General features: G+C 42.4%; 1 long non-coding RNA gene across 1 annotated transcript; it reads right to left on the bottom strand.

Annotated features, from left to right (window-relative positions):
• Positions 1-347: 347 nt before the first annotated feature.
• On the bottom strand, positions 348-20,223 carry LOC131088627 (uncharacterized). The gene is made up of 3 exons (XR_009115133.1): positions 20,160-20,223; positions 4,313-4,452; positions 348-1,317 (listed from the first exon to the last, which is right to left on the bottom strand). It is a non-coding gene; the product is annotated as an uncharacterized LOC131088627 (long non-coding RNA).
• Positions 20,224-22,098: the final 1,875 nt, after the last annotated feature.

Below are 22,098 nucleotides of genomic sequence, written 5' to 3'. Positions count from 1 at the left end.
CTCCCTGTGGCTGAAGGCAAAAACCTCTCCTGTAACTTATGAGAACTTAGGATAAAAAGAAAGCCCTGAGTATCTGGGCCGTTAGAAATACAAAAGTTGCACATTCCTCTTGCACATTTTTCATTTAATTAGTATTTCCTGCGGGCTTTCAGTGTAATGAGTCATTGATTATTGCGAGGAGTGCTTTGTAGGGTAAATTAATTCATTTAAGAGAAACAGTAAGAAGTGTTAAGTAGCTGGATAAATAAATAAAAGGCAAAGTGTTTTGGTCATTTGGTTGCAAGTCAGGCCCAGGGGACCCCCATTTCTCTAAATCAGCTATTCAGTGAGCACACCAATACCTGCCCTCCTCTTTCCTTATCTTTACCTGTGCCTACAGCTTTTATAAAATATGGAAAACCCCTATAGATAAAGCAAAAATAAAGAAACCTCTGTTTCTCTGCTGAAAATCAGATTCTCTTTACCAACCTGATGGCTAATTACATGAGAAAATATATGCAGAAAATGGAGTTTCCACTTAATTTAGAGAAAACTTATATTTGCTGCATGTTCATTTCAAATAATAAAAGAACTTCTGAAAAAAATAAAGAAGAAAGAGTACATTAACATTTAAGGTCAAAAAGAGAAAAAAGGCAATGTTTGAAAGATGTTTGTGACATTGATCTTAAAACATGGACATGGGACAGGACTAAGGATATGTTCCCTGGCTTTTCATAGGACTTGCAAAAAGATATTCTAAGGAAAAAGTCACTGAAACAAGAAACCTCTTCAATGCAAACAAAGATGAAAAAGGAGTAATTTTTGGTATTTATCAATATATTTATGCAGGATGGGATTTACCAACCCAGTCAGCAACCGGCTTTTGAGAATTCCACACAGAGGAAAGAAAGAAACAATATAAACCAATATAATTCCTCATGACCTTACCTTGAGCCCATTCCCATCACAAACTAGCCTGGATCACAAAAGATTTGGCACCAGTAAAATACGGTTATAGTTTGTGAAGATCCCAAACTCCCTGCAGTGTTAAACTCCATAAATCCAGGGGAAATGTTGCCTTGTATTTGGACTGAACACAGAGCTACAAAATCCACAAACATCAGGGTTACTTTGGTGGTTTTTATTGTTGAGAAGGGTTCCCAATGTGCTGGGAGGAAATTTCTTTTCATTGGTCTCATTTTGTCTTTACAAAACTTGCCTTTTGCTGCCTCCAGCCTTGGAAACTGAATTTTAGGTGTTGGCCAGAAACACTCCATGAACACCCAAGCTCAGAAACTTAACAATCACCTCTGTTTCCAAATATTTCTTCAATTCACACTGTGAAGAAAGAGAGAAAAAAATACCTTTATACAGGAAATTATTCCTAGAAATCACAATCTAAGCAGGGGAAATGCTAAATTCGAGAGGTAAATTAGTCATTTATAATATGCACTCAGATCTAGCCTGATATGTGCTATTAACTCATTTTAAGCTGCAAAGCTCTGGGGACAAGAGGCACGTTTTCCATGTTGGGACTTGCAGAGTCAAATTTAAACCCATTAATGGCACTCACCAGCACTGAGGTGGCCTCACTGAGCAAGGCAGAGCCCTGCCAGAGCAAATTCCATTTATCCAAGGTTCTTCTTCCAGTGAGGAGCAGTTATCAGGCAACATAAAAGCTGAATTAAAAACCTCAACCCAAAATGGGGTGTGTAAGAAGTAGCAGGGAGTCCTTCCCTCCCTGGAGATCCCTGTTCTCCCAACAAACAGGCAGACTGTAAGGAGCCATTGTGCATTATTTTCTGCTGGTAGATGACTTCGTTCCCGTGTCTGCAGCACTGCAGGGGACACTCCAGCCTGGGGACAGAACTCCAGCTGCTCCAACCCTGTCCAGGCTCAGGGATCTCCAGCTGCTCTAACCCTGCCCAGGCTCAGAGATCTCCAGCTGCTCTAACCCTGCCCAGGCTCAGAGATCTCCAGCTGCTCTAACCCTGCCCAGGCTCAGAGATCTCCAGCTGCTCTAACCCTGCCCAGGCTCAGAACCTCTCCCAGGGAACACAGAGATCTCCCAGGGAACACAGGATGCTCAGGGAGTTTCACTCCTGGGCATGGAAAAGAGGGGAAAGAAAGAAAGATTCCAGCATCAGCAGACAGGTGAGTAGGAGTGCATTTACAGACATGGATTTTGGGGGCAGCTCAATGACAGAAATTTATTTATTTGGAGCTCACAAGGTTGGGGGTGTCTCTGGAAGAATGCAGAGGTGAGGAGGCCCTGGCACAGGCTGCCTAGAGAGATTGTGGCTGTCTCATCCCTGGAAGTGTTCAAACCCATCTGGCTGGGGTTTGGAACTGCCTGATCTGGTGGAAGGTCCCTGTCCATGGCAGGAGGGTTGGAGTGGGGTGATCTTTGGGATCCCTTTTAACCCAAACCCTTTTGTGACTCTCTGACTTAGATTTTTAGATGATGCTGGTGTTGAAATGACTGATAACACCAGGATTTTTTCCCCCAGATCTGTTTGATTACTAAAAATAGCAGAGAATCATGCAATAGTTTGGGTTGGAGGGCACCTTAAGGATCACCTAATACCAGCATGCAGTGAGAATGTTCACAAAAAGAGCTGAGTTCTGCCCTATTATTATCTTTGTAAAATATTTTTTATTTTCTAGAAATTGCATATGTTGATCCTTGCAATGCTTTACAAATAATGCATTTATCCATCATTTAAACCGTACGTTATAATTTATAGGTTAGTTATTTTATTTTGGTGTCAATCAAAGTGGGAAGCTGTATGAAAGAGCTTAGATTAGGAGAAAGAGATTTTTCCTGGTAAGCTTTAATAAACTAACGATGACATTATAAGAGCTATCAAATAAAAACCTGCCATCTAATCATAAGCTTGTTCCTGTTTATTTAAATGTTCCACTTTGTGCTTGTTTGTAAAAAGTTAATCATTGCAGCAAAATTCAACCTGTGGAAACAGGTGAGTCTGCTTTTGCTAAAACCTGCAGCACTGAAAAGGGGGTTGGAGATTTCAGCCCTTTTTATTGCAGAATAAAACCTCCTTCTAGAGATGAACAGGAGGTTTTGCCCAAATAACTCCTGTGTCAGGCAGGGTGAGGATTAGCCCTGTCCTAGCACAGCCCTGTGCAAGCTGACCTTGAATGTTTCCAGGGATGGGGCATCCACCACCTCCCCCGGCAGCCTGTGCCAGTGTTTTGTAAAGGAATTTCCCCCTAAATCTGTCTTGTCCTTACTCCACCAGGCTGGAAGCTCCAGTGGCTCCCAGGGATGGTCCTGCTGGGCAGCCACCTGCTCCTGGCATTCCACAGATTAAAACACATTCAAAATTTATCCATCAAAGTTATTATTGGGGAACCAGCTCTCCCAGCATCCTGAACCCCAAAACACACCCACAGGGGAGCACATTCATCCTGGCTGCTCCTCTCCAGTGTCCCCCAGCAGGACAAGGCAGGATGCCCTGGCTCCTGGGGGCTGCTCAAACACTCTGTGCCTACTGCCTGTGCCACGGAGGTTAAACCCTGACACTCCTGAGAACATGGCAGAGCTCTGCCAGCGGCTGATAAATGAGATTTCAGGATTTCATGTTCAGTCATGGATTTTGGACCTGTTACACCCTCTCCTGCTGTGACCCAACCAACCACAGCCATATGGAGTGGTGGGAGCACTGCTGGCCACACCTGCTGGTGGCCTCGGGTCAGCTTTGGCAGCAGCCCTGCCCAGAGCCCCTCCATAAATCACACACTAAACTCGTGTCTCTGCCCATCTGGAGGCTCCCAGCTGGACCACAAGCATGGATCCTACACCTCTTGGCACTGTGGGGGTGGGATGCTGAATGTTCTCTGTGGGAATGGGATGTTCCCTACAGGAAAGGGATGTTCTCCTTGGGAATGGGATGTTCCCTACAGGAATGGGATCTTCTTTGTTGGAATGGGATGTTCTCTGTGGGAATGGGATGTTCTCCATGAGAATGGGATGTTCCCTACAGGAATGGGATGTTCTCCACAGGAATGGGATGATCCCTACAGAAATGGAATGTTCTCTGTGGGAATGGGATGTTCTCTGTGGGAATGGGATGTTCTCCACAGGAATAGGATGTTCTCCACAGGAATGGGATGTTCTCCATGGGAATGGGATGTTCCCTACAGGAATGGGATATTCTCCACAGGAGTGGGATGTTCCCTACAAGAATGGGATGTTCTCCATGGGAAAGGGATGCCCTCAGAGCAATGCAGGGCACCAGCCCAAAGCACCCCAAGACCTAAGCAAACTCTGCCCTTTCCCCCACCCTGCAGAGGAACAAGTCCACCTCACCTGCATCTCAGTCCATTTCAGCACACAGGTGCCCGGAAAGCAACCTTTCTTCTTTTGAAGGAGAAAATCCCTCTTAGCCCCACATCTTCCACCTTTTTCCTTGTCTAGAGCAAAATGTTGTTGCTGGTGGTGCTGTTTTCCTGCAGAAAGGAGCACGTTAACCTGTGTCATTTGGAAATACCATTTGCCTTTTCCCCTCCAGATGGAAACTCTTTGGTTTCTGCTCTCACTAAACACACAACTAAATCAAGATACGATCTGCTAACATATTCAAAATAATGTTTGGCCTGAATATATTTTTTTAGCTTCAAACATCAATTTCATTTCATAATGAATACATGCTTCATCTCATAACATTTCATTTTTCATACATTTAGCAAAATTGCTTAACTGATACTTTTTTTTCCCCCCAAACAGCTTTATTCCTACACTAAAGACATGCAAATCAAAGACTTGCACTCTTATATAATGTGCAGAATTCCCTACTGTTGGTTCAATTGCTAAATTCTAAAATATTCATAATAACCGTATTTTTTTCAACATTAACTTGGTATCCTGATTCTTTTTTTAGGGAAAGCACATTGATATATACAAGCAGAATTTTACAGGTATCTCTGTGCAGGGATTTTTTTGTTTTTATTCACTCCTCTCTCCAGAGGGGACCCTCCCCAGCACCCACCACGTGCTCCAGATCCCGGGAGCGTTATCAGGAACGCTGGCAAGGCACATCCAGCCTCCCTTCCTAAGCCTAAAGCCCTCTGCAATTCTTGTCTGAGCAGTTGTTAGCTGAAGACAAGACGACTTATTTCCATTCATTCCCCGCATAATCCACCTTATGAATTTCCACTTCACCTACCCGCACAGCCAAGGAGCCAGAAATACAAAATATTTCCCACTGTGTTTTAAACCCACATCCTCCTGGATACACGATAAGAGCTTAATAGCTTTGACACTGCACTGTTTTCATATTCATGCCTAAGTTATGGATACAGCAACAGATCAGCACTTCTTTGTGCCTGGCATTGGCTCTGCTTCGCTGCCTTAAACTGTCTGAGTCAAGGCCACGTTTTAATGCCATAGAGCTCTATTCAAATACCAGTATGACCACATTTTAAAAGCCACCCTGTACCACTTCATTGCCGCAGATGTCCTTTACATCTGGCAAGGGCCGTTTCTCTGCGTGTCAACAGTAATTCAGTTTAACAGCTGTCTCTTTTGACAAGCTTAGTGTCAGACTCTAAAATGACAGGGTGACAGTTTTCCTTTTCTTTAACAGAACATAGTGAAAATTAACTGTTTGAATGCAGGAGCACCGAGCGCCTCCTGAATACAGTTTGGAGTCAAAGGAATGGGGTTGGCAATTGTTGGTATTAACAACCTGAGCTGGAAACCTGTAGGGTCTGGGAAATCCTGGCACTGCCCCTGGAACTGAGATATTTACCTGAAATCAAAGTGATCAGCAGCCAGAAAACCTTAAATTGGGTTGAAGTAGAGGGAAACCCTGGGAATTTTCACCCTGGCATGATGAGAGATTTTCCTGAATTGCATAAAGACACAGGACAATATCTCATGTATTTAGTTGAAGTGCTTCTTAACACAGCAACTAAAGGTACCCATGTACCTTTACAGGTACTCAGTACATGTAAAAGTACTCAGCTTTGAAAATCACTCCACACATGCAGGTTTTCCACAAATTTCAGGCCTCCAAAAACACCTCAGCTTAATTTCTGTAGGACTACAACGGTGCCTGGAATAATACTGTACATCTTCATGATTGAAACCTTTAACAGCAAAACCAGCTTGTGGACAGTCACAAAGTGCCACCATGATTTATGAACCACCAATAAATGCTACCTAGACACCTCTTTAATCTGGTGCAAGAGTGAGCTTTACGAGGCTGCTTGTATTTGGCTCACATAAAAGCAAATTTAAAAAAATATAAACCTTGCACTATGTGTGTTTGAGCCATGTACTGGTGGCAGCTTTACACTGGGTCACCTCCTTGTGTCTCTGTTCTCCAGGGCTGAGCAGTGAGGATGGAAGATTCCTCCCCAGTTCTGTTCTTGGGCAGCCTCAGAGTGGCTGCAGTGACACTTGATCCATCTCACACTGTTTGCTTTAAAGAATTACAAAAGATTTTCTGCTGTTTGTTCCTGGGTAAGCAGGTTCAGCTACAGCATAACAGAATAACCAACAAAAACCCAACAGATTGAGAGGATGGAAAAACAAGGATAATATTGAAGCTCCTTAAGTAATTGCTTTTCTTTGCTTAATGTTGTCGTAAGGAAGAATTTTCTTACCAAGGTGGCAGAACACTGGCACAGGATACTCAGAGGGGTGGAAGATGCCCTGGAAACATTCAAGGTTGTCTTGGACAGGGCTCTAAGCAGCCTGGTCTGCTGAAGATGCCCCTGCTCATGACAGGGAGGTTGGACTGGATGGCATTAAGAGGTCCTTTCCACCCCAAACCATTCTCTGATTCAATGACAAATATTTGTATGCAATACCCATGATTACAACATGTGGCCACCTCATGATATGTAGAACAATTCACACTCAAATGCCTACAAACACCTCTAAAAGCCACACTCAATTTTATAGCTGGGATGGAGATTTCCCATTTCTCAGTCTCATAACACAGCCCAGCTCTTCCTCTTTTATTCCACTTTTTTAAACACAATTGGTCCTGACCTGCAGAAGTCACTGATTGTCCACCACTCTCTATCCAGGCCTCTCCTACAGCAAAACCTTGTTCCGGTGCTGCAGGGGTGGCACAGAGATGCTGACAGTGCCACCTCCCTCCCCACTCCTTCCTCACCCACACACTGTGTGCTCTCATTTCCATATCCTGGGAATTCATACTTTCATAGCCAGAGGTGAGTCTCTGCAAAGGGAACACGGTGCTGGGGTTTTATTAATATATCATGAAGCTCAGTTAGCTGCAAACACATATTTTTAGCACAACATCAGCCCCATGGGACGTGCAGGTCGCTGCCTTTGGAAGGGTGGGTTGTTATTAGTATTGCACTCAGAGCTCAGCTACACAAAACATAGAGCATCACTTTAAATACTTCATCTCCCTAAAACCTCTCACATGCCTGGAACACTAATAATTCTATAACTTAAGCTGAACAGAGTACTATTCAGCTGTAAATTTTATGGCTACCCTCTCCACCTCTTATGAAGTGTGAAAAGAGGCTTCATATCTGTCAGTCTTTGCTCAGAAATGACTTTCGCTGATTACTTAAACTTTCGTTAAATAAGCTTTCCACAAGCTGTAAAAACAGAACACAGTAGGGAAAAAAATGGCTCTCCTTTAAAAGTGCTGTAAAGTCTCTTTTTGAATGAGTAATTAGAAATGTGTAAACTCATTTATGGATATGTGAGAAGCACACACAAAAAACTTGACATTCCATGCAAGTATTTCTGTGTGCTATCAAATTTCATTGTATTTCACAGAGACCCAAACTATACAGACCCAAAATACACATACATTAGTGGACATGGGTTATTTGCCAAGGAGGAATTTACATACAGTACAAGTAAAACATCCTAATTTAAATCTGTGACAATGGATACTCACATTCTTAAAGAGAAATCACAGCTGTTTGTCTTTCCTTCATATTTATACAGATTGCAAAGCTGTTGACAGAGCACGATTTGAGCTGGGCCTTTCCAACTGCTTACTGTTATTTTTATTGCCATTGTCAGCTATCTTTTCCATATCAAGATTAAGCTTAGATGAAGAGGTTCTGATATCCCAAACCCATACAGGAACACCCAGGTGATCAGGGAGGGATTGCCAGTGACAGACCCAGGACCCACTGCTGGTGCTCGTCCCCTTGGAACTCCCAAACCCTTTCAGTTAAACCAAGTTTCCATCTTCATTTCCCACACACACACACAAGCTGCCCATCCCCAAACCAGCTCTGCAGATCCTCTAAATTCCCCTTATACCTTCATTTTCTGGGGGCCTTTCCTTCCCTTAAAACTTGCATTATTTCTGCTGAAAACTTGCTTTTCCTCCGAGCCTCGCGCTCGGCTCCGCGGCGGGGGGTGACCATCTCATCTCAGCAGAACAGAGAGAAAGGCAGAGCTGAGGAGGGGAGATGGGAGGCGCCCCTGTGTGATTTCCCACCTCCCTGGGAGAGGGGACAGGGCATCTGGGGGCCAGGGAGCTGGAAACCATCCCACCTCCAAACTGGTAGGATGTTTGCTCGGGGACGTCCCGCTGGGCACACGCGCTGCGCACTATAAATAGTAATGTCTTCCATGCTCCTCTCCACGGAGGAATCTGCGGGAGGGGAAATAGTCTCAAATCTGTGTCATTTTCAAGGCAAACAGAGCCAGCCTCATTCCCTCCTCGGCAGGGAAGCTGGAGGTAGGGGGTGCTCATCCCCAGCCCCGTGGAGTTGGGAAAAGCAGAGCCCAGCTGATGACTCTGGCGGTGAAGAGCTGCCCCACCACTCACTCCAACCTTCCCATCCCAGTTTGTCCCGCAGGTATTTTCCTTTTCCTCCATGAGCAAGCTCAGCCCCTCTCCTAGGAAGATGCTGGTCACCCTGAAGGGTTTAGGGGGTGACATGAGGAGGTGGCATTACCTGCTTCTCAAAACACCCCTGCCAGATGCTGCATCTCCTCTGAATCCCATGGATTTCCAGCATGAAAATGGAGCTGAGGAGAGCGAGCAGCACTGCAGTGCTCTCTGCCCAGAAAATACTACTAAAATACCTCTCCCAGTAAAGATATTATGTTTGTTGTTATTATTTTAATCCCCCAGAGAGTGATCTGTACCCCACCTGCAAAGTCCAATAATCCTGTTGGTAGCAGAGCAATGCCCCTGCTCTCTCCCCACCACTGATCTGAGCCAGGTCCCTGGCAAAGCATCCCCAGGCCCAAATTGGTGCCAAGTCTGTTATAAAACCAACAACAGTGCAAATGTTTTCAAGGAGAAGAACAAAAGTATGAGAAAGGAAAAAGCTTCACACATCTTTAGCGTGGAGAATGTATTTAGTGCTCCCAGAACCTATTAGATGGGGTGATCCAGGCAATTTATTGTTTTGTCAATACCTTTTATTTTGATTTAATAACTTACAAACCCCACGGTCTATCTGTAGCGCAGCCTCAACTTTCTTTACACAGCCCCACTTAACTCCCAAACACTTTAACTTTCAGGTCAAATCTCTGTCATATTGATAAATGGGTCTATTTAAATTTTTATCACCAAAGAATTCTCCCTGGTGTGTTTTTCACTATCAGATTTCACGCCCAAAATAACAGGATACTTATTATTTTTTGTTATCCACCACACACACGAGAAGAGTCACTGCAGCAAGCCCAGATGTGGTGAGGAAACAGCTGTAATTTGTCTGCAATAATCTCATTCCTACAGACATTTCATACGGAGGGTGGCACAATATTTGCAAGAATACTTGTAAAAAAGGGAGGAAGCCTAATATGGGATATTTTCACTAAATTAATATGGGATATATTCACTAAATTAAGTCTGCCCTGTGCTAACAAATAAACAGCTCGGAGTATTTTACCCTCCCAAGGCATTTCTGTGCACGATGTAGAGGCCCTGGACCAAGTTTAATCTGATTTAGCCTTTGCTTCATTAAGCAAACAGAGAAAAACTGCTACAAAGTCAACAAGTTTTTAGATATTATTAGAAATAATCACCTGGTTTTCTTGCCAGTAATCAGGACCACAACTACAATCCTTACAGCCCTGAGTAGGCTACGGATGTGTTTAACCTCTCCTTTAAATGGTATTAAAAGCTGAATTCTGTGGCTACTGTAAAGATAATAAAAACAGATACTGCAGGAATAGAGAAGTGTTTAATGACAAGTCACAAAGAGTTCTACTGAAAGGAAAGCAAGAGCAAGAAAGGTTAAATAAACAGAAACCACAGTGCCTCCCATTTTTCTTACATTACCTTTCAATAACTCTAAGGGAAAATTTCCACTAGCCATGATTTGATTTCCCAGATCTGTGCATTAAATATTTACTTCTAACTATAAACTTATAGGAGATGCAAACAAAAACTAATTTGCATTATTAATGATGCAAGAAATGTGATGCTTAGTCCCTTAAGATTCATAATAAAGCAAGAAATGTTAGAGATTTACTTTCTTTTTCATTTTAAAAGGCAAGTTAAAATGATAAAACTTATTTAATTAACAGAGAGTCTATTTATGAATTAGTTGTTTCTGCCAGCAAGAATGTTTTTAAAAAAAAACTGTCTGAAATGAGGCTGAGACTACAAAGAGTCCATTTTCAGCTTGGGAGTCTCAAGGGAAAAATCAAAGGGTTTCTTTCTTTCAACAGTTTGGGTGAGATGATATTTTGAGATGTTGACAGCTGCCAAACTGCAGAACCAGTGAAGAACTACCAAATTGGAGTCATTTTTATCTTTTTGAATTTTCCTCAATATTCAGCTCGACTTCCTTTAACAGCTCACAAGTGAAATTTCTGCTTGGTTAAAGGGTTTTTCTCTTCCTTCGTGTCGACTGCTCCGGGATAAACACGAACTCTCTCTCTTCTAAAATCCACCATAAATAATACAGAACCATTATTATTACTTCTAGCAGTGTTTCTCTTTTAGTAATGCATTAATTGGCTTTCTTTTCTCCCTTATGTGCCCAGTGTGGAACCAAATTTCAGTGGTTCATCATCTTTATCATCTCTATCCCACTGAATTTTCCCTCTCTGTTTACTTACAAGATATTAGCAAAACAGAACTAATGGTCCTTAATAAACAGGGTAGAATTAAAAGTCAACATTTAAAACTTGTTTTCTTCTTTTCTGACAGAAGCTGTTTATAAGATTCAAGTCAGTCTGTAGTTAATGCAATAAAAGTAATAATGATAATAACAATAATTAATAATAACAATAAACAATGCTTTCCATGTAGCTCTGAGTGGTTTTAATTTTCCATTTTCTTGCTAATTCCTGTTTCCACTGCTAAAGCCACCCCTCCTTTTCTAACCCTTCCATTTGTGCCAGCCCCATGACCAGCCTTGTGGTGGTCAGAAATCTGCCCCACGTTTCCCCTTCAAACCTCTTCCCCCAGATAATCAACCTGTGCTTGCCTTCACCCCACATTCATTGACCCAACCAAAGTGGAACAAACTCCTTCCTCTCAAGGTTCAGGGTTTCTGCCTCTGCTTCATCTTCCTCACCTGCGTCTGCCTTCTTCCCTCTCACTGTCACCTCCGTGTCCCGAAGAAAAGCACCTTCACCTTCCTCCAAGCCACCATTTCTTGCTAACCTTGTCCTTAAGGTGTCCCTCTGTCCCCGTCACCTCCTGGCACCTTTCCTTGGTGGCACTGGGGTGGCCTCACCTCATTTTGGTTTGTTTCCACCAAAACCAGCCCAGACAACCCCAGAGTGAGCAAGGAGCCAGTGCAGAGTTGTGTTCCATCAGGGCAAGGGCAGAGCCCCTGGCACTGCTTTAGCACACCCAGTTTCTGGTGTTTTCTGTCTTTACAGCACCCAGCATGGACGAGCAGCATTTGTGCCTGATCCCCACTCAGAGACAGAGTGGGGAATCCTGCAGCCAACCAAGCCCTGCTCTGCCTCCTGAGATCTGAGCAAATATTAATTGGAAATATCAAGAGTGACTTCTGCTGGCACCAACACGTCAGAATTTGGATTAACTGCACTTTGGCTTAACTTTCATATAAGAAACCTCCCCCCCAACTCTATATCTAATTTAAAAATGTTTCAAGAATAGAGGTTCAAGTATTGATCACTGCAGGCATCAGATAGCTTTATAAAAGAATTTTTTATGAATTATCATAAGAGCTGAATGTCCAGCAAAGGTAGTGGTGTGAGAGAGAATTATATCCCCAGCTGTACCACAGACCTGTTCCCATCAATGACCTAAGAACTAACTTACAATTACATGAGGAATTGGAATGGATTTCTATATTTCTTTTTTTTACATTTTTTTAGTGCAAAAAGCAGCACATAACTTTTTATGGAAGAGCTCCTGTCAACACTAAAGAAAAGCATTCTCCCCTTTCCAGGAGCCCTTCCCACACCATTCTGCTCCTAAACTGGTGAGATGCAATACACAAAGTCTTCCTTAACTCTGAAGATGAGAAAGGTATAAACACAGAGATTATTAATTCAATGCTTTTAGGATTAATAAACCACATGGTTTATTTATGGACTCTCCAAATGATGTCTCTAACCCAGCAAACACAGATCCAGCTGTGCAGCCCACACAAGTCAGGTGGGTGCCCAGGGGTGAAGCCAGCCTTGCACTCATTAATTAATTTTGTGAATATCCTCAGAGGATGACCCTTCCTTAGCCCAGGCTCGAAGCAGAGCAGTGTCTGCAACTCCCCAGGGCCAGGAGAAGCTCCCCATGGAGCATCACGACAGACCACCACTGGATCCCAACATTCCCCAACCACAGGAGTCCAAGTTTCATTCGCTGCCCCTTCATCCCCCAACCTGCTCTGGACATTTCCATTTGAAATCAGGATCTGTCACTCCTCCAAACCAGGTATTTTTCTTTTCTGTCTGAACCTGAATGAAAAAATCCTGAATCCCTAGGTGTCTGACATCAAAGTGGCATAGAAGGGAGCTACTGGGATGGTGTTGTGGCATTAATGCTGCACTAGAAAGGAAGAGCAGATGGGCAGCGAGGAAGCAAATCCTGTTGAAATATGATTAAGTGACACTGAAGATAAGGAAAACCATGAAAACTAAAGGGCAGGTAAGGAGATTTTAAGTGCAATATAAAAGGGGATTTGTGGCACATGTAATTCTTCCTTTAAATGTTTATTAAACATAGATTTTTTTTTTTTTTGCCTTTCAGTTATAGCTACAGAACATTTTGTTTCTCTCTGTGCTGTCTACAGGGATTAGCCAAAGCTGAAGGTCCTTGCTGCTTTTGTATCTACTGGATGTTTGTTTTATTCCCTCTCACAAAATACATTTCCAATTACAGATGAAAACAGGATGCAGAAAGGGAAGAATGTGCCACTATCTCTGGCATTCTCATAAAAAACCCCTTGATTTCTTGCAAGATGATGGCTTCACCTCAACCATGCTCCAAATCAAGATTTACCCATCTCCTTCTTTGACCAGGCAAATCTGGTTTCTGATCATTCTGTTTCTTACCTGTTGTTTGCCAAATGAGAAAGTATTTTGTAAGTATTATGTGATGGAGAATACTGATTTTTTTTTAATCTATTTTTATATTATTTGTGCTGATGCAATCAGTCACACCTCTCAATAAATTACTAATGGTGGGCGAATCCTCGTTCTCAGCACCATCAGAAATAGGTTTTGTTCTCACATCCCTGTACATGCCCACCACCACCAAACCCAGCCATTGCTGTGCCAGTTTTCCTGGGAGCTCTTTTACAGCCCTAAGTGACCCAGAGCCTCCAGCCCTCCTCCTCCTCCAGTGGGACATCCTGCTCCAGAGGCGGCCTCTCACCACATGGTGCTGCTCCATCTCAGCATCTCTACGTTTTCTTCTCCTCCCAAAGAAGATTTAAGTGAGCCTTTAATGCAACAGGATCCCTGGTGGAGGGGGAAAACCGGGATGGATGGATGGATGGATGGATGGATGGATGGATGGATGGATGGATGGATGGATGGATGGGAAAAAACCTCATGCCTTTTTTTGGCCAATCCTATGTATTTTCCTGTACTTTTTCCACATCCATAAATCCAATGGGCTCTTTCAATCAAACCCGTCTCTGAGCTGTGTTCCAGCACAAACTCAGGATGAAAAGGGACAGGGAAAGGCAGGTGAGTGCAGACCCAGCACTTGGGAAGAGGAGACCTCCCCACCAACCCTGCCAAACCAACACTGCACTGAGATAAATATGCAGCATTCCTTGCATATAAAATCTGCATTTCTTTTTTATTTGCATTGGAAATCCTGGCTCAGGCCCATGGCTGGGATTGGGGTGGCGTGCGTTCATCTCGTATTGCTTGCGGCCAGTTAGAAAAATCACATAATCCACCGCAGGTTTAAAACATAATTTAAACCTGCCAAGTCTCATAACTTCCAAGAAGGCAAATTTACCATAAAAAAAATGGTTTCCACTTACTTGATTTTATATTCAGATCGCTGGCACACGGGCCTGCCACCAAAGAAGCCTTTTATGCAAGCACATAATCAACGGAAGCCTTCATTTTCACTGTGGTTGGATTTAATGTGATAATGAATATTCCAGTGTCAGCTCTGGTAAACGGATGGGGTTTCACCTCAGATTCCCTCCTTTCAATATCTCACGCAGGCACAGGCTTGCTGAGTGGTAAATAATTTAGCAGCACCAGCAGAAGGACACCTGAGATGTGTTCCCGAGGCGGGCGGATCCGCCGCGCTCGTGTCCTGCCCCGTGTTCCTGCTCTTGTAAACAGCAGCCGTGGAAAAGCTTGATTACCTATTTACAGCTGGCCCTTGCAAAGGAGAACTCCTGGAAAAATGCATGGCTTCAGCCAGCTGCCTGTGAGAGAACCTCCCTTGGGTGGCCCATGGGCACTGGGGAAGGTCAGGGAAGTTTGGGGGTGCATCCCAGACCAGTGCCACAGCCATGAGCAATGCAGTCATTAGCAACATTCATTTTTATTGTCATTTGCAGAGCTGCAGCTGATATTTCACATTCATTTGAGAGGCTCTCTGCAGTTTGCAAACATTTACCCACCCCATATGAGGCAAAGCCTTTCATGCTCATTTTCCAGACAAGGAATGTGATAAAATTAATGTTACTGTGAAACCCTTCCCTCCCAGATTCCCCTGTTAGCCTCCAGATCTAACCCTTATTACCCAACAAGGCCGGCCAGGAGAGCAGCTTTCCAACATGATTGTTAGGGATCTGCTCTTTCTTTGGGCTTCTCACCTATTTCCCAGTCATTGGCTGATGTTTTTCCTCTCCCTTTTGCCAGTTTCAAGTTTCCACTCCGACACCAAATGCTTCCCTCCTTTCCTACTGCTGTTAACACGAGGCAGATCAAACAAACACAAAAGTGTTTTCTCAAAAAATAATCATTAAGCATCTCGTGGAGTTTGGTTCCAGTGACAGCTGAATATTTGTTTCATTAATAAGTCATTTGCAATTAATTCCCGGAGTCATTTCTAAAAGAACATTGTGATGTTTCCATGGTTTTAAAGTGGCAAAACACCAGTCATTCTTTGACAAAATTTCAGTGCAAAGTGCTCAAAGGCATCCACTGGAAAAATCCAGCCTCTGATGAGGAGTGCCCTGTGATGTGGGAATGTGGCTCCCATCAGTGGAGGGGCACCTCTCACATGGAAATACCTGCAGGATTCAAAGTTTGAATTTCAGTGCATGAATGCTCATGCTGCTCCATTCAAATGATTAGTAATGAAATTACTATTAATTTCTGTTATATAGTAACTATATAACTATGATGTAGGTATAACCATTATAGTTATAACTATGATAACTTATCATAGTTAAGGGCTTTTCTTCCATTTAAGGCTCATAAACAATTTTCCTATGCTGGAAACATAACAAAATCTCCAACACAAATGGTTCAATGTCTCTCTTTTCAATCAAAAGGCTGGGTGAACAAATAATTTTCATCCTGCCTTTTGAAGCTGAAGATGCTCCAGCTCACAAAGGTTCCTGAGGCTCTGAAATCAAACCAGGATGAGCATCTCTCCTTGGAGATCCAAGGGGCTCCATCCTCACCCCACCAAAGTCACCTTCTGCTGGGGGTGGAATAAGCACCATTTGCATTGATGTTTCATTAGGAATTAAATAACAATTTATCATCTTTCACAGTGCTCTTTCTCACCTCATGAACTGGCACGATTTGGGAATAAATAGCACGAGAAAGAGTCTCTAATCCTGGGCATCAGCTCCACTTTCACTCTAAATCCCGAGCCCTGACACGTGGCCAGCAGAGATGAAGGACATTTCTAAGCCATAGAAACAATTACAATTGTTGTCATCTCACCTTGTCAATAACCTTCCCCCAAAATTACAGGTTAGAGAGGTGTCTGTAATCATTAACAGCCTGGAGGAGAAGCACACTACCAAAGCAACAAACCTCTAATCAACAGAGTGGGAGCAGTGCAGAAGAGAAAAATAACTCCTTAACGAGCCAGTGGCAATAATTTTTTCTTTTTAAAAATAAAGATTTTACTTGGTACATACAGTTACCATCCCACAGTGGCAAAATTGACACTTTGGAAAAAGTGAACATCATAAATTTCTGCCTACTTGGGAATGTAATTTGCTGGAATTACAGTTTTAGAGGGAAGTGCTTGCAGGTTTTCATATTCATCAGCAAGAGGACTAAATCTGTCCATGAACTGGCACAGCTCTGAAGGCACACAAGAGAAATGGCAAAAAAAATTGTCAAATATTTGGTTTGCAATCAAAAATTAAGATAAAATATTTTTAAAACTTAAAAATGCCCATTCTCAAACATCATAATGGAGGTGAACAGATAAACTTGGGGTCTGGAAAGCAAAGTTCTAGAGCCACTCAGAAAAATCTGCAAATGGAAAGGTTTGTAATTTTTCATGAAAAGCAAGTTAAAATGAATCTTTTAAATGTTATTGCAATGCTGTAACTTATGGGCTAAAAAATTAATAAAGTTGGATAAGAGAATCTATAAAAACCCCCGTAAGAAAAAATGGAAACAATCAATTTTGCACCTTTCATCAATACCCCAGGAGTTGCTACACAACTATTTCTATGATAAGATGTGACTTTGCCTTGAATGCAATTTGCAATCTATTAACTTGATCCAGTTTTCACTGAAGGAAATGAAAAGATTACCATTGACTCCAGTGAAAGCTGGATTAGACTGTTCACATTCACAGTGGGGAGGAAAAAAAAACCCTTAATGATTATTTATGCCAGAAATTCCAGTGTAAAAAGCAAAACTGGTGCAAATGTGTTGAAGAATTTGAAGAGAAAAATGAGCACAGTTGATACAAAATATAATTCCACTAAAAAGTAGAAGATTGCTAATTACTCTGAATGCACTTATAGAGAAGCTATAGATGTAATTAAATAGCACAAATATACTTTGAAATCCAATTACAGCAATGGAGCAATGATTGCACAGTTGCATGAAGAGTTAAAATAAAATATGATAGCAGATAAATGGGTATATTAGAAAGGCATTATTAGATTTCCTTGCATTTATCCACCACTGAGTGCCACCAACCCTTCAAGCCAGGGACAAATAGGAGAAAACAGATAGAGGAGAGAGATTGAGCTCTCCTGCTAAATATAGACAGCAACAACTGAGATATTTCGACTAAAAAAGATAAAAGGAGAGATACCAGCTACCAATTCATGACATACAACAAATCAAAATCCTGAATCTTATTCACAGTCCTGCTGTTCCACCAGTATTACCAACTTTTGTAAACACCAAACCATAAAAGGAGCAAAATTCAAAAAGGATTTACTGCAGGAAGTGGAAAAATCTCCAAGAAAACACAATATACCAATAAAGAGCCAATTATTGCACCATCAATAGTCAGCAGTGGACTATCAGGGCAAAGCTATGCAGATTCCATTAGGAAAAAATACAGCCATGCCTATCCTTTGGCAGGAGAACATTACTTAGAGATGGGAAAAGGGACCTGCACTTTATTTGTGGGTTTAAATAATAATTTGATACTTTACCCATTATGTTGAGGAATTAACATTTAGAGGAAACAAATGCATGTCCCTTTCTGATTTAAAACTAAGCCAGTTTTTGCTCTGCTTTCTCTTGTCCTTGGAATTCACATTGCCTTAAAATATATGGATATTTATGGTATGTAAAAGGTATTTATAGAATATTCAAGGTTTGCCAACTTTTGAAATCCAAGGGAAATATTCACCAATTGCCAGTAACTTGCTCATCTCTCTTACAACCTTACCTGGTTTTAAAATTAAAACATAAACCAGGCACAACTTGCAAGAGGTTTTGGTGAGAACTCCTCTCTGGTGAATTGGTAAATGCTTCTTTGGGAGTTTCCCCATTAATAAACACCTGCAATCAGCCCTATTTCCCAGCTTTCCCCCATTTTGCAGCCACAGGGAGAGGGCTCATACGGGGTTTTATTTTGTGAGGTGACACACAGTGTCTGCCCCTCCCCAGGTACAAGTTGGGCTGTTAACTTAATCAAAGAGGGGCAAAAAAAGAATGAAAACAACCCCTAAAAATAGTCTCTTATTCTGCTTTTGCTGCAACACTACAAACAGAAGCATCCACATGCTCAGCTCTGCCTTGGCTAAGCAAATCTCATAAATGTCTGAATTTCCCATTATGGCCATGATTTCTAGAGGGAGATGAAATCTTTACCTCTCTCTAAATTGATGGGAGTCTCCCTCCTCCCTTCAGATGCCAGAATATGGAAGTAGAAGCCTCTCCCTCTGAAGGTTGTATTTTATAATACTCTGATGAGATGCCTTTTGATTTAGGGTTGGCATGAAGGAAGAAAAAAAATCCCGTGTAGTCTGCCAGCTCATCTAACCCAACTTTAATCACTTACTGTGTAGACAGCTATATCTGAGCCACTCATCTAAAATCCCTTTAAAGTCAATGGTGAGAAATAGATGTTTTTAGGATGCAATTAATTGATTGGAAGGAAGAGGGATCTATCACATATGGAAAAGAATTATGGCCTGAAGGGTTCTGCTTTTCCTCATTTGCTTTACAGGAGTTCACACATCTGCATTTGAGCAGTCACCCAGGACAGGTGAGAAGAATATCTCCAACCACTATTAACAAATCTCTCTTGGTGTTTTTTAATCTGTTTTCCTGTTCCCTTCCCTTCTGTTCCCACACCCAGTCTCTCCTGAGATATCAGTTCAATTTTTTTGCATTACAATCCATTAACCCCTCAAAGAAATGTGTTCATCTATCTGAGGCTAATGAAAATTTTTGGATCACACACTAGGGCCGGAAGAACTGATCCATCAGGTTTAAAAAAGACACTAATGGATATTTTCAGGTCAATTGTCACAGAAATATTCAGAATAAGTCAAATAACAAATCTTTCTACAGCTGTGCCGCTCCACAAGGGCCTTCATCTCCGAGGACTGTGGGTGGTCACCACCAAAATGTACCAAAAAGTTACGGTGGATACAGAGAGATTAAGGAGCTGGGGTGAGGATTTTCATGGAGACAAAGGAAAACATTCCCCCTCAAGAAGATGTGGCACATCTGTCACCTTGAACACACAGCAAACTTCTGGAGGAAGCAAAATTAATAAGAATAAATTTCCCTTCACTAAGAGAGACCCAACAAAGCCAACTTGAAACAAGTTCTGCCAGACCTGAATATTGTGGAGCCCCCAGACCTTTCCTTTTGCTGCTCTACCACCCAAAGCACAGCCCTGCTCTGCAATTCTCTGCTCTGACAAGCTGGTGAACCACAGCCCATTTCCTCTCGCCCAGCAAAGAGCACCATTGTGCTGCAGGTCTTTGAGGAATCTGCTGCTCACTCTGACATAAGGGAGTTGAGTTTTGTTTCATGTTCCCCTCGTTGTGGGCATTCATCTTCAAAGAGCCTGGCACGCACCCGGGGAGCCTCAGAACCTATCAGGGGCAATTCAAAGAGCTTTGCACAGAGCAGGAGGGGGCTCCTGTTCAAAGCTGCAGCTTTGCATCCGCCAGAGAGGAGCAGATTCAAACCCAAAGAGGTCACTTCACCTGCCTGTAGTGGGATCTCATATTCAGAAGACTCTGACTAAAAATAAGGGCTATTTAGGCAGTGTGATAACTGAAAGCCTTGAGGCGATGCTCTTTCTCTGTCTGCCTCGCACACAGAGCAACGTCTCCTTTAGAGAAAACCTCCAAACTCTGGGAGACATAATGGCCTCCAGAAAACTTACTCAGGGATTATCTCCAGCTGTAGCATCATCCTGGTGTCTGCACAAAAGTTTCCAACGAGCTGGAGACCACCACAGGTTCCTGTTCAAACTTCCTGAAACAAGGAAAATACAATAAACACTTGTGCAGGACAGCATGCAGAAGCAAAAACACTGATTCCTTTCAATTACCCCATTTAATGCAATAGAGAGGGAATATTTTGCTTGGTTCAGAAATTACCATTATCAGAGCTGGAAGCCCCTGGATAACATAAGGGCTCTGCTTGGATGGGCACTGTCTGAACACAGAATAATTCAGAGCTGCTTGCCCCAGAATTTATAATTTTCAGAAAAGTACAGAAGAAAATATTGTTGTCTGAAATTTATACATGGAGAACTGAGACAAGGAGTTCAGGTAGAGATATTTAATATCATTAATATGAGTAAGAAAAATCAGATAAGAGAATTAGATAAATAAAATAAATAAAATAAATTAAGAGAAAGAGAAGCATAATGGTTTTATGGATTATCTGCAGAGTCTTTGTATCAGGCACTTGGTATTTTTAAAAACAATTTCAATTAAATCACTGTATCTGATTTCATGAGATGCAGCAGCCCTGCATCTGCAAGGGAATCTCCTATTGACACTGGGAGAGGGCAGTGCCATCTCTGGGATTGATCACCACTGTCCTGAGCTAGCAGGGTCTCTCTCCCTGCTCCCATCACACACCTGATGTGGCCACATCCCTCCTCTTCCAACATCCACTGCACAACCACAAATCCCATCTCTGCACAGTTTCTCCCACCTGTAACAGTTCTTCAGTTTTTGTTGTCTCCAAGGACTTTTCCCTCTTTTTTTAAATACTATGTTAAAATGCACATCATCCTGCACTGCTTTCTCAGCCTCCTCTTATTCACACTGTATTTTTATTAAAAGCTGTAAAGCCTTTGGGGACAGCCTGTGCCTGAATGGCACTTCACAGATACACTTGCATTACTCCCCACATCAAGTTTTTCTTTTTTATTAGTAGTCCCTGGGTTGATTTTTTTTTTCTTTTAACCTCAATTTAAACCTCCCCTGCATTGCCATGCTTGATTTTGCTGCAGTGCTGACTGTAGTGTTTCAGGTTCACTGTGCTCCCTCCACGTTTGGGTTATAACAGCAGGCCAAGATGGATCATAAACTTTATGTCTGATTCTGCTTCTCACATAACATTTGTGGGTTTTTTCCACATTTTCCTACTTAGCAAGTGCATTATTCCTTTAAAGCATCTGATTCTGGGATCTGTGAGATAAGGCTAAAATTTAATTTAATTGCCAAAATATTCTAGTGCTGTGCATACCCAGGTACAGCCCAGTTTGGACAAAGCAACTCTCCAGAAGAGCTGAGCATTTTGAGGCCCTTTCACACTGTAAGGAACACACTGTGTGCTCAAACCTGCTCTCAGAGGGTCTCCTACCCTGCTTTGGCACTTTGTTCCCTCTTGTCCATGTTTTATCCTCACTCCCATTGCTCTTGCACTGACCTCACCTGGAGCAAGGAAGCTGCAAGACCTCTGTGTCCCTCTGCTGAAAGAGCAATTGATTTATGCCCTGAATGTTTCCCACGTTGTAAAACAGCAAAAAAGTACAAATGAAGAGCCTCACACTATTTTTCTTCCTGCTGTGTGCAATCGAGCCAGAAACTCTCCCTTTCTCCCAAAGAACCTGCAAATTACCTCAGCATACCTGAGCCACCAGCAGCAACACAACACTGGGAATATTTTCCCCCACTTGTTCTCCTGCTGAGCTCATCCACAGGTCTGGGATGCTGCCTGCTTGCACAATGCCTGGTGGGAAACAAAAATCCTGCATGTGAATGAGGCACTAAACCTTCGCCACCAAAATATGTGAATAATTTTTAAAGAACTTCACATCCCTTCAGACATTGTGGAGCTGACCCCATCTATCTGTGGAGTCTGAA

This window comes from Melospiza georgiana, chromosome 12 (genome assembly GCF_028018845.1).
Source record: "Melospiza georgiana isolate bMelGeo1 chromosome 12, bMelGeo1.pri, whole genome shotgun sequence".
In the NCBI taxonomy this organism is placed as follows: domain Eukaryota; kingdom Metazoa; phylum Chordata; class Aves; order Passeriformes; family Passerellidae; genus Melospiza; species Melospiza georgiana.
The sequence above is the reverse complement of the archived record's forward strand: the minus strand, read 5'-3'. Positions and strand labels throughout refer to the sequence as shown.